Source organism: Cervus elaphus, chromosome 23 (genome assembly GCF_910594005.1).
Source record: "Cervus elaphus chromosome 23, mCerEla1.1, whole genome shotgun sequence".
In the NCBI taxonomy this organism is placed as follows: Eukaryota; Metazoa; Chordata; class Mammalia; order Artiodactyla; family Cervidae; genus Cervus; species Cervus elaphus.
The window spans coordinates 27,241,336-27,257,308 of record NC_057837.1 but is presented as its reverse complement, the minus strand read 5'-3'; the positions used below and the strand labels follow the sequence as shown (position 1 = coordinate 27,257,308).

Genomic DNA, 15,973 nt, shown 5'->3' with positions numbered 1-15,973 from the left:
TTGACTTTTGATGCATTCAGAAGATGCAGGAATTCTCTGTAGAGATAAGGTTGGCATCAACTTTGAGATGTGGACTCAAACCAGTGTTAAGTTAATTGGGATAAAGTATAAGATAGCTACATTTTATCTCTGCTTTGTGATATAATTTTCACTGGTTATATCTCCATCACAACACTTATCACATTGTATCATACTTGTGTCTTCATCACGAAATAACAAGAAAAATCTTATTAGGCTTAGAGATATCAAACCAAATTTTAAGGAAGTGAGTTTACATGGAGTGTGCTATTAGGCAGTGGAATGGGTTACTGAGGACAAGAAAGGAGTCTTCTTTTATGTAAGTCTTCCAAAATAAGATATGGTTCAACCTGAATACTAAAAACTGATGTAGGCTTTTTAAAATATTCCTCTTGCCTTTTCCCTTGGTTCTCTCCACAATATTGCAGAAAGCTAGGTCATATTAGTAGGAAATAAAAAAAGAAAGGTTTTCAGTCTCTCCCTGACAGTGCTGTTTTTCATAAACATCAATCTTGTAAAGTATAGTGATCTTTTTTTTTTTCCATAGAAGAACACTGGAAGATAAACAAGATCCAAATCCATATTAGATTTGGAAAAGGAAAATTTGTGGGTAGAAAAAAAATCTACAAAACCATTGCATGCATTATGCTGTCAATATATCAACCAAAAGGAAACTCAGCCTTTTATAAACACTGTAATGGTCTTGACAACCTTCCTATGTAAACAAGTGAAATGTCAGCCTTTTAGGGAGAAGAGTCATAGAGTTGCTTACTCAGGAAAAAAATAATGATTTAAAAGTGATTTTGGAATGAACTTTAGATTTAAAAAAGAAAGAGTTGGATTCAAGGATAGAGTAAACTAAACAGAATCATTTGAGATGGAAAGAGCATTGATTCAGAATGGTGAAATTTATGAATCATTTGCCCTTTCTTTAATTCACTCTATTTTTTCTTAATTTACACATTCTCTTAGGTACATCATGTTTTTTGTAAATTAGAAATGTCAGTGCCTTTCCTAGCGATTTACTATGTGCTTGCTGTTTCTGGGCTCACTATGTTTGTTTTATGTTAATTAAAGATTATGTATTTCTTTAAATATATTAATGAATAGAAATCAAGATCATATATTTCAAAAGTCTTGTGTTTTTACTTTACTGCCTCTATGATAATATATTAATATAATAATAATTCAGCAAATGTACTCAGAAGGTTCATATTATTTATCTTGTAATATAATGATTATAGTACCTTATACTGAAATTCCAATAGGATATGATTAATCATATATTCTACAAATGAAAGAATGCTTTTTTTCTCATTTGAAAACTGCAGGAGTTATAAACATGCAAGATATTAATTACTACTGCTACTACTTTGAGAGAAACAAGTGTCATGGAAAAAGTTGCTGTGAGAAAGAATCTTTACATTCTGTAAATGAACATTGATAGAATAAAAGAAACATATCAGCCTTAAAAAAGCAAAGCAGAATCGGAGGCGAGTTTACCTAAACCCTAGTAAAGCAGTTATTGTGTTTTCTAGACGATCAGGTCTGAATCATATTCCTATCCACCTACAATTAGAATTCCCAAAGGCAAAAGCGGGAAACTTGTTCGTGCTTGCCTTCCATCAGGGATTTCAATTCCCTGGTTGGTCCACTATGTCTGAGCTCGTGGGGCAAAGCTCGACCCTGTGGCTCACCAGAGTACAAGGTAAGGCTTATATTCACTGTTTTCTCCCTATACAGAACTAGGCTGTGTTGGTAATAATTTAGAAAAATGCAACAAGGTGCAAAGATGATTAAGAAGATTTGTTCAGAACCTGATTCTCTTCATTACATTTGTGCCACAAGATGAAGGTGAGCAGAAACCCAGGGGACAGATAAAATTTGTTAATTAATGTGTCCCTCCCGCAAGCTCTGGGGATTCTTCTGTGGCCCTAGTCTTTTTCCTGATCACTGGCAAACACACCTGTGAATGTGCTGTTCAGTCCATTTAATACCAATACCACACATTAATTTTCAAGAAGAGTGCTGCATCTTTTTTTTGGTGAGAAATATAATCCAATATTATATTTTGAATAACACATAATTTATAAAGTAGCTAATGTCTTAGACAGATGTTAGTTCAAGGCTGACTTGTTTCTCTTCAAAAAGTTACAGATATGGACGTATTAAACAGACATCTAAGTTTTCAGAGGCTAATGAAACACAGATACTTTTTCAGCTTTCTAGGCACATAACATAGGAAAGTTTTACATACTGTCAAATCAATTTGCCTCTTAAAAACAAAAGGGAAGAATAAGAAAGCACTGATACAGTTAGGTACAAGAATATGTTGCTTAATTTTTATATTAAAGATTACATTGATGAAATGTGTCCTTAAAGAAAATAAGAGATAAGTATGCTTCAAGGTTTGAGCATCTGGTTTTTGTTTATGTCATTTTTATTTTGTTCCAAGTTATTTTTCTTTGGTTTATTGGGCCTGAGAACAAATTATCACATGAATTACCACATGAAGGCAGTTACCTTGAAAGCTTCCTGGCATTCAGGATCTCTGCAGGGCTCCAGCTAGACCACCTGTTCAGCTGGAGCTGGTCTGTTTCCCAGGCCACAAATTAGGGGAACAGAGTAAGACTGTGACAGCAAGTGAAGTGGTTCCCCATCATAAGAGGATGTGGAAGATAAATGACAACCATTTTGGTTAATGAGAATCTTCAGATTTCCATTTTATAGTCTGTTGTATAATTTGGGATGCAGAGGGAGAAGATGTGATTGTTTCTGGTAAAAGTACACTGTTTTGGATATTGTGTACTGTAGCAGTAAAGTACAAATGTCTGAGGAGGGAGAGGGAAAGAGGAACATAGTACGCGATGTCTGGGAACATTGGGAGTACATATTGTTTTTGGTCTTTCCTAGACTTTCATGACACAGCAAGATGCCATAATATAATATTAATATAAAACCAAATTTCATGTTTAAAATGTGGGTTTATTCCCCTTGAGGGTTTTATATTTCTGGATTTAATTTCTTTATACAATCACAGACATGAAGTGAATCCCTACTGTGAGACCATTTTTGTAATAGTAGGAGAGAAGTAAAACAGGTAGCACTTCCTGAAAAGTTAGATGTTTAAGTAGTCTTCCACTATTGTAGCATCTATCAGATATCAGCACCTCAAGAGCCACATCCCATTTTCTTCAGTTTAAGAACCAGACACTGATAGCCACAGAGGGGGGAAATAGTGTTTAGACTCTGTAAGTAGATGATAAGCACTAAGATGAAGCAGCATCAGATGTATATTTTTTTATTGCTCTGTGATGTTTTCTGTAGCTTACATTTGCTACATAATTTCTGACTTCCTGCATGACTGAGATCACCTCTCTTTATTAAGAGAAAAGCCCAAATCAAAGAAAGTTTTAAAAAAAAAAAAAGAAAGTTTTTTCCCCCTAATTTCCATGATAGAAAATGAAAAAAAAGAAAAAGAAGAAAAAAGGAAACAAGCTTGAATTAGTTGGAAAAATATTTTTCTCACTTTAAAATGTTTATATCACTCATACAATTAGAAATGAAAATTAGAATTAGATCATACCTTGAAGAGGATATGTATTTTTCATGCATCATGAAATAGTCCTTGTCAAATCACCCATATAAAAATAATTGAAATGATTGATAGAATAACATTCAATGATTGTAAATGAAATTTATGAGAGATGTGCCCCAAATTTTAAATGTATGTAATAGACTGATTCAACAATTCACGGGTAAATTCTCATTATGATAAATCCAAAAGCTAATTGGAAAACTTTAATGGCCTAGGTAAACATGAAAACAGACTCACTGAAGCCAGGAGGGAGAAAAAAGACACTCTCTTGACAGAATCCTTACTGCTGACACAGTACAGTAAAATCAAGAATAGACCTCTCACTCCCAGCTTCTCCCAGAGTAGGTAAAGAAAGATCAGTCTGTGAAGACCAGGAGAGGTGATTGCTTTGTCTAATGTATAGAAAACAACATAGAGAGTCAGGGAAAGTGAAGTAAGTAAGTTCCAAACAAAAGAACACAATAAATCTCCAGAAACATATTAATAAGTCAACTAATGTCAATAAGAGAGAATTAAAACCACTGTCATACAAGATCAAGAAAATAATGCATGGGCAAACTGAGAACCTCAATAGAGGTAGAAAATATTTTAAAAGTACTAAAGAGAATTCAAGAAGCTGAAGAACACAATAACTGAAATGAAAAATTCATGAGGGGTTTAAAATTAGGATAAACAAAAGAAAGGAGCAATCAATCTAAATATAAGTTATTGGACATAGTTCAGTGAGGGGAACAAAAAAGAAATAGACTAAACAAAAGTAGATAAAACTTAATTAATGCTCATCATAAAGAAAAGCAGTATGTGCATTATGAGAGTCCCAGCAAGAGACAGATGAGGGAAAGAACCAGAAAGTTTACTCAAATAATGGCTAAAAACTTCCCAAGTCTTAAGAAGGAAACATATATCCAGATCCAAGATATCCAAGGTCTACCAAAAAGGATGAATCCAAACAACTCCATAGACCAAGACACATTATAATCAAATTGCTGAAGGTCACAGACAAAGAGAATTTTGAAACCAGTGAAAGTAAAGCAACTTTATATGAAAAGCAGTGTCACATACAAGGGAACTTAAATGATACATTCAGTGTATCTTCAGCAGAAACCTTGCAGGTCCAAAGGGAATAGGATGTATATTCAAAGTGGGGAAAGAAAAGAGTTACCAACCAAAAATACTATACCTAGCAAAACTACCCTTTAAAAATGAAAGAGATAAAGACTCTTAGACAAACAAAAGCTGAAAGGGTTTATTACCACTAGATTGCCTTGTAAGAAATATTGAAGGAAACAAAGGGATGCTAAAAACACCTAATATGATAGCATAAGGAAGTATGAAACTTGTTAGTAAAGATAAGTATATAAACACAAAATACTATAACACTATAAGTGTGAGTTAATCACTTTTAATTCTAATATAAAAGTTGAAAGGGAAAAGTATTAAAAGTAACTATAAAAATGTTAATAAATACACAATATGTAAATTGTGATAACAATAACATAAAATGTGGAGTGGGGAGAAGTAAAAGTGTTAGGGACTTGAATCTACACTTTTATAAATTCCATGCTTCAGGAAAAGTCCTGTGATCCAAAACACTAGGATAAGCAACTGAGCCTAATGCCTCTGGGTTTTGGGCATTTGTCAAGTGTGAAGATGGGGCAAGTCCTTTTCCTTTTTACTCCTATACAAGTATATATGCATTTCTTCTTGGCTTCATGTATTTTCTAGAATTTTCAAACTCTGGCTTTCAGGAGTATGACATCTAAAACAGATGTTTAGTCAAGAGTCATTCACTTTTAGCTGAGGTTACATTTGGCTTTTAGCTGAAGTTAACATTTATTGAAAATTTTGTCTCTCTTGTGGCTCAGAAAATACACTTTCTCTTTGAATTTCTAGACCTTACATAATTCTAATTTCCAGAAAAGTTTTTCAAACGTCTCAGCATTCTGCTTCTTGATTATATTTACTCTGTTACATGTAGACATCACAAAGTTGTCTTTAATCAGATTATTTAATTCTGCTTAGACTTTTTTTTTTGGCTCCATTGGGTCTTAGTTGTGGCACATGGGATCTTTGACGCATTATTCAGGATCTTTTGTTGTGCTGAAGGCTCTCTAATTGTGTTGTACTGGTTCAGTAGTTGTGGCACATGGGCACCAGAGTGCATAGGCTTTAGTAGTTGCAGTGTGTGGGCTCTTAAATTGTGGTACTGGGCTCCAGATTCTGCTTAGACTTTTTATACAGAAATTTCCCAATCTCTCTTATCTGAAGTGTGCAATTTAATCAATGATAAATGAATGTTTTACTATTATAATTATGGTAGTAAGAAAATCTGTTAAAAATAGATTAACTGTATATAAAAATAACTTGTGTTCATTGTAAAACAAAATAAGATGTTTGATTTTTTTGAAGTTAAGGACAGAAGTCTGTCATCTTCCTCCTCCTTCCTCATGTGCCCTTCATTGACCTCGACCCCTGAACCCCTGGTGGCTCAGATGGTAAAGAATCTGCCTGCAATACAGGAGACCTGGTTTCCATCCCTGGGTCAGGAGATCACCTGGAGAAGGAACTGGAAACCCACTCCATTATTCTTGCCTGGAGAATTCCATGGACAGTTTGCAGAGTCAGACACAACTGAGTGACTAACACTTTCACTTTCATTTTCCTGAACCCCAGCTTTCACAGGCTAGTGTTCAGCACTGATCAGCAATTTAAGTTTATGCTTCAAGACCATTTCCAGGCTTTACAGTATATGTGATAGGTGCATATACTAGATACTCTCCTAAGACTTGACTCATTTATTTTAATATCTATAAGGATAACTTGTACCGGCTTTTATAAGACATATACCCTGGAATCTCAGTGGCTTAGCACTATATGTTTATTTCTCAGTCATGTCATAATTTGATGTGGTTTTGCTGAGGTTCTTCCATATTTTAAGGCGGTCATCTGGAACACATGGCCTCAAAGGCCACTGCACTAGGGTGTAAGAAATACCACAGAGACATACCTGCTCTTACCTATCCTCCTTGGAGGGGACACACATCACTTTCACTGATGGTTCACTGGCCAGAAATAGGCTGACACATGGAGTCAGCCACTTGGTTATTTGGTGAGCACTCATTGTCTTCCACCTTCACTTCACATCTTCAGGGTATCTCCCCATGTTAGTATACATGGATATTCCAATGCCATTTTATTATTTATTTATTTATTACTTTTGGCTGCACTGGGTCTTCGTTGCCTCACACAGGCCTTCTCTGATTGCTGTGAGTGGTGGCTATGCTCTAGTGGTGGTGTGGGGATAAGAATAGGGGCTTCTTATTGCAGTGGCCTCTCTTGTTGCAGAGCACAAGTTCTAGGGAGCACAAGCTTCAGAAACTGAGGCACCTGGGCCTCGCTGCCCCACAGCATGTGGAGTCTTCCCAGACCAGGGATCAAACCTGTGTCCCCTGCACCAGCAGGTGGATTTCCTACCAATGGACCACCAGGGAAGTCCCCAAGAAAATTTTAAGTTAAATAAGATTTTATATAATATAAACTGCATTCAAACATCTATTTTTTTTTTTTTGCCCATAAGACATAAAATTCAATCATTAAAGTTCATTTTTAGTGATAGAGAATGAAACAGCTAGACAATTGCCCAGATTATTTAAGGTTTTAAACAATATAATAAGTGGAGATAATAGGGATTCAGGACAAATATTTGTCTACTAAGATACTGAATTTACCTTTCTCATCACTGTGCTTGTGGAAATGAGTAATCCTGAAGCTAAAGGGCCTCAGGAATATTTTGGCTTTAGAAAGATAAGCTGAATAATGGCTGACTGATGAGGTACAGTTTTGAAACAACCTGACTTTGCTCTGTATTATTTCTGGCCAATAATGAGAACGTTATAAGGAAAAAAGAGTCCTTTGTACCTCTGATCTCATAATAAGAGCTGTTACTCCTATACCCACCATATTCACAGTTTGACTGTTTTACCTTTCCATTAAGTAACAGTCTCATTGAAATTTTTGTCCTATTTAAGTTAGTTGTTAGTTGTTTTTCTCTGAAATGCTACAGTTATAATGTTATTGACAGAAAATTTCCATCACCAAATTTGCACAATTTGATTTAAAACTTAGAGGTAATTGATACCAGATCTGTAAAATAATTAATTAATTAGTTTGACTATACTGAGTCTTAGCTGCGGCACACGGGATCTTCATTGTGACACACAGACTCTGTAGTTGTTACATACGGGTTCCAGAGCATGTGGGCTCCCACTTTTCCTGCATTGCAAGGCAAGAGTCTTAACCATTGGACCACCAAATCATTTTTTTTTTATGACACTTAAGAATATAAGATATATTTCCTTACAGGTTTTATACTTTTATTAATTAATTTCTTGCTCATTAGCTGAAAAATGAACTTTTACTAGGACTGACATAACTTCATAGAAACCTGGCTTAGCACTGGTTATGAAACATATTTGATGTGGTGTTTCCATCAGGAGAACCATGGGGCATGTGAGCCGAATCTCATAGAATGTGCAGGTAACCAGAGGCTGTAATTTTGGCAATTATTGTGATGGTATTTTGAGAGATGGGATGATTCAAGAACTGTTTTTCTATTCCATTCTCAAGGATCCTTTTAAAGTTAACTGTCTGATTCTGCTTAGTGTGGCTGACATAAATCTTTCCATACTCCAGAATATTATTTTAAATTAGGAATATATCTATTACCACCATTGTCCAATCACAAGGAGAGTGCCATTTTCTTTCCCTCATATGACTACTAAATTTTACTGTCTATTCTAGAATAAAAACCTGGAGTATATACTTACTAAATGAGAGTTAAGTCACTTCTGTGTTATGACAGGAGGTTAACAGCAGAGGCAATCTCACTCCAAGGTCTTTAAATACTTGTGATTCTCATAACTGTATTGATTTAAAGTAATGGCAAGTGACCAAAAATAGATACTATTGCTTAAAGATGGGAATACCAGACCACCTTACTGGCCTCCTGAGAAATCTGCATGCAGGTCAAGAAACAACAGTTAGAACTGGACATGGAAAAACGAACTGACTCCAAATTGGGAAAGGAGTACATCAAGGCTGTATATTGTCACCCTGCTTATTTAACTTATACGCAGAATACATCATGAGAAATGCTGGGCTGGATGAAAAACAAACTGAAATAAAAATTGCCAGGAGAAATAACAATAACCTCAGATGTACAAATGACACCACTTTTGTGGCAGAAAGTGAAGAGAAACTAAAGAGCCTCTTGATGAAAGTGAAAGAGGAGAGTGAAAAAGTTGGCTTAAAGCTCAACATTCAAAAAACTGAGATCATGGCATCTGGTGCCATCACTTCATGGCAAATAGATGGGGGAACAATGGAAACAGTGACAAACTATTTTCTTGGGATCCAAAATCACTGCAGATGGTGATTGCAGCCATGAAATTAAAAGACACTTGCTCCTTGGAAGAAAAGCTATGACAAACCTAGACAGCATATTAAAAAGCAGAGATATTACTTTGCCAACAAAGTTCCGTCTAGTCAAGGCTGTGATTTTTCCAATAGTCATGTATGGATGTGAGAGTTGGACCATAAAGAAGGCTGGGTGCCGAAGAGTTGATGCTTTTGAACTGCGGTGTTGGAGAAGACTCTTGAGAGTCCCTTGGACTGCAAAGGAGATCCAACCAGTCCATTCTAAAGGAGATCAGTCCTGAGTGTTCTTTGGAAGGACTGTTGTTGAAGCTGAAACTCCAATACTTTGGCCACCTGATGCAAAGAGCTGATTCATTTGAAAAGACCCTGACACTAGGAAAGATTGAAGGCAGGAGGAGAAGGGGACGACAGAGGATGAGATGGTTGGATGGCATCACTGACACAATGGACATGACTTGGGTAAACTCTGGGAGTTGGTGATGGACAGGGAAGCCTGGCCTGCTGCAGTCCATAGGATCGCAAAGAGTCAGACATGACTGAGCGACTGAACGGAACTGATGTGAAGAACTCACTCATTAGAAAAGACCCTGAGGCTGGGAAAGATTGAAGGCAGGAGGAGAAGGGGATGACACAGGATGAGATGGTTGGAGGGCATCACTGATTCAATGGGCATAAGTTTAAGCAATGTCTGGGAGTTGGTGATGGACAGAGAAGGAAGCCTGGCATGCTGTAGTCCATGGGATCGCAAAGAGTTGGACACGACTGAGCGACTGAATTGACTGGATTCATAGAAATTTATCAATAATTAACACTGATTTGGATGAGCGTGTCTCTTTTTAGAACGCAGAGGGAATGTGACTTACCATTTTGAGTTAATGGAAATAAATGCTTCCAAAACATAGAATAGAAGAGAAAAAAATAGAGCTTAACATAATCTCGTAATTGGAGAGCCTAGAAAATTAGAAGTATACAGGAAGTGAGTAGGCTTCCCTGGTGGCTCAGTGGTAAAGAATCCGCCTGCCAATGCAAGAGACCCAGGTTGGATTCCTGGGTCAGGAAGATCCCCTGGAGAAGGAAATGGCAGCACACTCCAGTAATCTTGCCTGGGAAATCCCACGGACAGAGAAGCCTCATAGGCAATAGCCCATAGGGACACAAAAGATGTAGGTGCGACTTAGTGACTAAACAACAGCAGGAAATGAGCAAGGTGGATACAGTTGCGGTCTGGAGATACCCTGAGAAAAAAATATCCTATTATATAAATTAACACAGTATTCTTATAGTATGATGTTTCCACTAACAGTCCAAATGCCGCCAATCAACATTATAGTTAAATATATAGTTTTATATATATAGTTTTATATATATCCAAGTAGAACCAGGCCGAATGATATTGGATAATTGTTGTGGAATGAGGGAGGTGAGTTGGAGCTAACTATCCCATTTGCCATAGGGGAGAAGAAAGCTAGAGAAGATTTTCTTTTTTTTTATTTGATAATTAGTTAAGCAATGTATTTTATGACTGACTTCTAAATATTGGCATCAGAACAATTGTAGAGTGCTTGCAACCATCGTTTTCACTAAAGATACAACTATTTTAGCAAATCCTGCTAGTGCATACCAGTCTAAACTTGATCTCCATGTGGAGCAAGTGGGGGCTCAGCAGAACCACCAGGCACCTTATGAAAGTATAGTTTGATGGGTTTCTGATTTAAGTAAGTCTTAGGATGTGTTCAGTCACTTCAGTCATTTCTGACTCTCTGCAACCCCATGGACTGTACCCTTCAGGCTACTCTGTCCATGGGATTTTCCAGGCAAGAATACTGGAGCAGGTTGCCATTTCCCTCTCCAGGAGATCTTGCCAACCCAGAGATTAAACTCAAGTCTCTTGCTTTAGCAGGCAGATTCTTTACCACTAGCACCACCTGGGAAACCCCAGCATCTTAGGATGGAGCCCAAGAATTTGAACTTTAACAGGTCTCTGCTGCTGCTTTGGTGAACCACTGATGCAAATTTACCAAACTGAGTGAAAATTATTAGCATGCCAACTAATGTAGATGATTTAATATTTGATAACATAAATTGAGAAACTCTGGCTTGTTTTTCTTGCTGTGTTTGTTGATCTTTTAACCTGGAGAATTGAGTATCACATTCAATACTTGTATATTAAATAACAGCTATTCTGTACTTAAGTTTTGTCATGTGCATTTCAGGAAAAACTGAATAATATGAGTTTAAACAGAGCTGCTTCAAAATGTATATCTATTATAGGCTATGAAATTCTAATAGGATGAGTTGACTTTTAGACATTTCTGATGATCACAATGGAATAAAAAAAGTCAGAATCAATCCATGGTTCTCTATTGTTCTTTGAGACACATTCTGGATCAGCGACCACATAGAGGGCATTGCTTTTAAAATGAGGAAGCTACCATCGACACGATGGGTCACAATAGCTCCACAGGAGGCAGTATCATCGGCCATGTCAATGATCCATACAATACAATTCTGTGCCTTATTGTGTTGGTGAACTAAAGTGAGTGGATCAGTCATATACCTAAAACCTTTGAAATCATATATGTTCTTTTTTTTTTTTTAACGTTTAAATCGAGGAGGAAGAGAAATGAATCATCACAACAGAACATTAAAATTGTAAACTAAACTGCTGTGAAAATAAGCTTACTCTTGATTTAAATTGCTCGTGTATTTGCAAAATAGAATATGGCTTGCTTTATTTATTTGAGAGTCAATAAGTATGAGTGGAGTATGCTGTGAACATTCTTAGGCTTATGAGTTTAATGGCATGGAAAGCAACTGCCACATATTCTCACCTAACATCCCCTGGGGCCATTGTCAGAACACAGGCACTGGGGAGCAAGGCCACGGGTCTCACCCTCCTGGTATTGTGCAGCTATTCAGGGAATGTTTTATGTTTTATGAGTAGTACAGATATTGATACTAACCTTCATTTATAATTATATGGCTTTAAATAATTTAAAAAGTATGTTCAATACATAATCCCTTGTAACACGGCTATCTTGTGAGGTAGGCAGAGCCATCCCATGACCAAAGCTAATCTCATTTTCTGAAATAATGGAAGTTCTAACCTAACTGCTATAAAACTGACACACCTTGTTGTATTTCTTTGCCTCAGCCCTAGAATCACCCATTTCACTGTGGAGCCCTGGTTCTTTTTAATGGAGAATGATTTTCAAGAAAGAAAATCTTGAACTGGAATTGTATATATACACCCACGATCAGCTGTTATGTTTTTACGTTTTTATGTCTATAGCTATATATTGAAAAAATGGTGCATTCACACTGATACTGGTGATTCCAGTTCAAAGCTGAACTGTCCATTTTAGTTTCTCCCTTTTTCATGTATGCAACTCCCTCTGCAGCGAGAAACATGTCTCCCATATCTTTGGTGTGTCTGCTACTTGCTCAGCTCCTGTTTGTAATGGATGGCTGTACCTGGTGGATCAGCACTCTCACGTGGACTCTGCTTTCCAGTGAGCTCCTTCCCTGCCCTCTGCCCCCCTTTGCTGGGCTGCCCCACCCCACCCCCACCCCCACCCCAGCCAGGCTCTCTCTGGGATGCTTGGTCACTGTCCTCTTGTCATCCTGATCCCAGCACTCCCACATTTCCCCCAGTCTTCTTCTCACTCCAGAGTTTTGGGCTGGATTTTCAAGGAAGAAAGAAAGAAAAAAGGAAGGAAGACTTTGTTGTTCTCAAACCTATTTTTTGACTCCTTCTTGAAGATACATTACACTTTGCTACAGTGTCCCCCCAAAATATTGCTATGTGGTAAGCATTCCACTGCACAGTTCCGTTAAGGAGTTCCGCTCCCATTGCTTGTCAGTAGGCTGAAATCAGCATGGATGGAGAGAAATTAGACTGATATCTGTGAATGAACAAAATAAGGATGCTATTCATTGCATTTCCCACAAGAAAGAGCAGTTGTCTGGGAATTCACCCCGTTAATAATCCACTTAGCCCCAGACTGGCAGGAGCCCAGGTCATTTGTAAACGTATTTCTGTGGCATACACTACAATACCACAGATGTCTGTTTAAACTAAAATTACTAGGAAATCCTAATGACTTGACGACTCTTCCATGTGTCCCTAAATAGCCATCATACTATTTAATGAGCTTTTTGATCAAATGAGAGTACTTATAGCACTAAAAGAAAGAATATTTATATAGTAATGTAACGTGACACATTATTATATATTTAAGAATCAGAAATCTGGCCCATAATAATGATGTTTTGTATTTATATTGGATCTAAATTTGTTTTTAAAAATTCATCTTGTTGTAGCTTGTAGTAGTCTCCCCATCACGTTCATCTGTTCCTTCAAAAATCATTATTAAAATAGTCTTATAATAAAATAACTTTAGGGCTAGGCTACATAGTATTGGCAGAAGGTTTTATTTTATTTTTCCTTAGATATTAACCTCAGAGTTTATTTGGGTAGGATATTTGTGTGGGGGTTTTTGTTCTGCATGTTTGTTTCTTAGAAAAAAGAAAGCAATGACACCCCTTCCAGAATATTCCATGTAAATTCCGAGGAGAGTCAGAGAGCGGTTCAATCGAATGGTTGACACTTGTGTCCTTCACTTCTTGCTTCTTGTGTGTCCTTTGTGATATGGCCTCACTCCACATGTTCCCTGAGGCCGCTCTCACTACTTTTGCAGACTAACATCCATCCTGAACCCCACTGGACTTGGCTTCTTTTCACTTTGCAGGAAACCTTTTAGTTTTAGGAAGCTGTTGCTCCTGATTGCACTCTCCCATGGTGGCTGACCTCCAACCCTGCTGCCATGTTTTCCTACGTGGCACTGAACATTATAGATCCACAGTCTCTCTTCTTGTCCTTGTCCCTTCTCACTCACCATGTTTCTCATGAGTGCTTTTATCTACTTCCCTGGCAGTTGATACCATATATCTGCTGCACTGAGGCTTCCACAAATATATCTAAAACATAATAAATGATATGGGGCTTCCCTGGTGGCTCAGCTGGTAAAGAATCTGTCCACAATGCAGGAGACCTGGGTTCGATTCCTGGGTTGGGAAGATCCCTTGGAGAAGGGAATGGCTACCCACTCCAGTATTCTGGCCTGGAGAATTCCATGTTCTATACAGTCCATGGGGTCGCAAAAAGCTGGACACTATTTGTGGCCCCAGGAAGATCTCCTGGAGAAGGGAATGGCTAACCACTCTAGTGTCCTTGCCTGGAGAATTCCGTGGACAGAGGAGCCTGGCAGGCTACAATTCATAGGGTCGGACACGACTGAGCGGCTTTCACTTTATGGGCTTCCCTGGTGGCTCAGATGGTAAAGAAACTGCCTGCATTGTGGGAGATCTGGGTTTGATCCCTGGGTTGGGAAGATCCCCTAGAGGAGGGCATGGCAACCCAGTCCAGTATGCTTGCCTGGAGAAATCCCATGGTCAGAGGAGTCTGGTGGGCTACAGTCCATGGGGTCACAGAGAGGCGGACATGACTGAGTGACTAAGCACGGCAATATGATGCGAGACCTGAACCATGTCTCATGATCTTTTGTATCTTCAACAGAAATGAGGCACACATAGCAAACATTTATTAACTACATGAGCATTTCAAGTCCTCTTTTCCAAGAACATAGTCACCCTCTAGTGTTACTTACCTTACAAGTCAGAAGGACAAGTGCAGAAGCATAGTGGTTGTTACGACATCATGACTGACTTGCTGATCCATCACAGTCCGCATCCAGTCCGTGAACAGCTCCATTATTGCCCTTCTGCCCACAGTGCTGCCGTCTTGCAGCCCCTTGTCCTCAATAACCCAGCTTTTTGCAATAATCTGTTATCTGTTTTTTCTACCTCCAGTTCTGACTTATTCCTGCCATGATTTGTGTTCTAAAAAGAAAATTGGGTCAGCCTATTGCTTTATTTAAAAATCTTCTAACAACTTCCCTTTGCAAAAGGACAAAGTCTAAAGTTCTTGTCCTTAGAAAAACAAGTCTGTTTGTAACTTTATGTCTCTGCCTCTCTGGCTGTTCTTCCACACACTCTCTCCCTTTCTGTTGCCCACCAAGCCAGCAGCCTTTCGATGGTTACGATATACAGATCCATACTGCTGTGTATGCTTTTTCCTCTGACCCTGGATTCAATCCCTGGGTTGGGAAGATCCCCTGGAGGAGGGCATGGCAACCCATTCCAGTGTTCTTGCCTGGAGAATCCCCATGGACAGAGGAGCCTGGTGGGCTACAGTCCATGGGGTCGCAAAGAGTTGGACATGACTGAGCGACTAACCACAACACATTTGTCATTTAAGGGATCCAATTCAGAGAAAATTTGTAATATGTCATGCAAGCTAATTTGTGTATTTTGGTTCAGTATTGACCCCAAGGCAAGCTACTTTCATGAATGAGATACAAATTTCTGAAGAGCTGATACTTTTCCAACAATACCTGAATCATTCACTCATGGTGATGATGCCAGGGCAGGACATTTGTGTATAGGTTGTATAAGTCTCAGTGTTTAAGGAGGAAGACCCTGGAGTCAAACCACTCAAATCTTAATCATAGCTCCATTCTCTACCAGGTTAGTATACATAGTCCGGATGATAAATCCCCCATTTTTCACATGAGGATAAAATGAGTATCTACCCTCAAAGGTAATTTCAAAGTTAGATAAACCATGTGAAGTACTTAGCTGTAATATCAACGGAAATTTGATAAATATCAGCAATTTTAGAAATAAACAGTTTGAATTAAAATGATCAAATGAATCCTTTCCATCTATTTTTTTAAAAGTAGAAAACTACCTTTTTTAAGCAGTTGACTGCTATGCAGTAAAAACTAGGAATTTGCTCTTTATTGAATAATATAAAAATATCAATAGACCAAATCTTTTCTGTTCATAAAAGATATTATA

The 15,973-nt window shown here is 37.9% G+C and overlaps 1 long non-coding RNA gene across 1 annotated transcript in view; it reads right to left on the bottom strand.

Moving 5' to 3' along the window:
* The window catches only part of LOC122682013, an 87,062-nt gene extending 72,109 nt beyond the window's left edge, over positions 1-14,953 (bottom strand). Inside the window, exon 1 of the long non-coding RNA XR_006337191.1 lies at positions 14,722-14,953. This is a non-coding gene — a long non-coding RNA (uncharacterized LOC122682013). The remainder of the gene's footprint in view (positions 1-14,721) is intronic.
* Between the last annotated feature and the right edge of the window lie 1,020 nt (positions 14,954-15,973).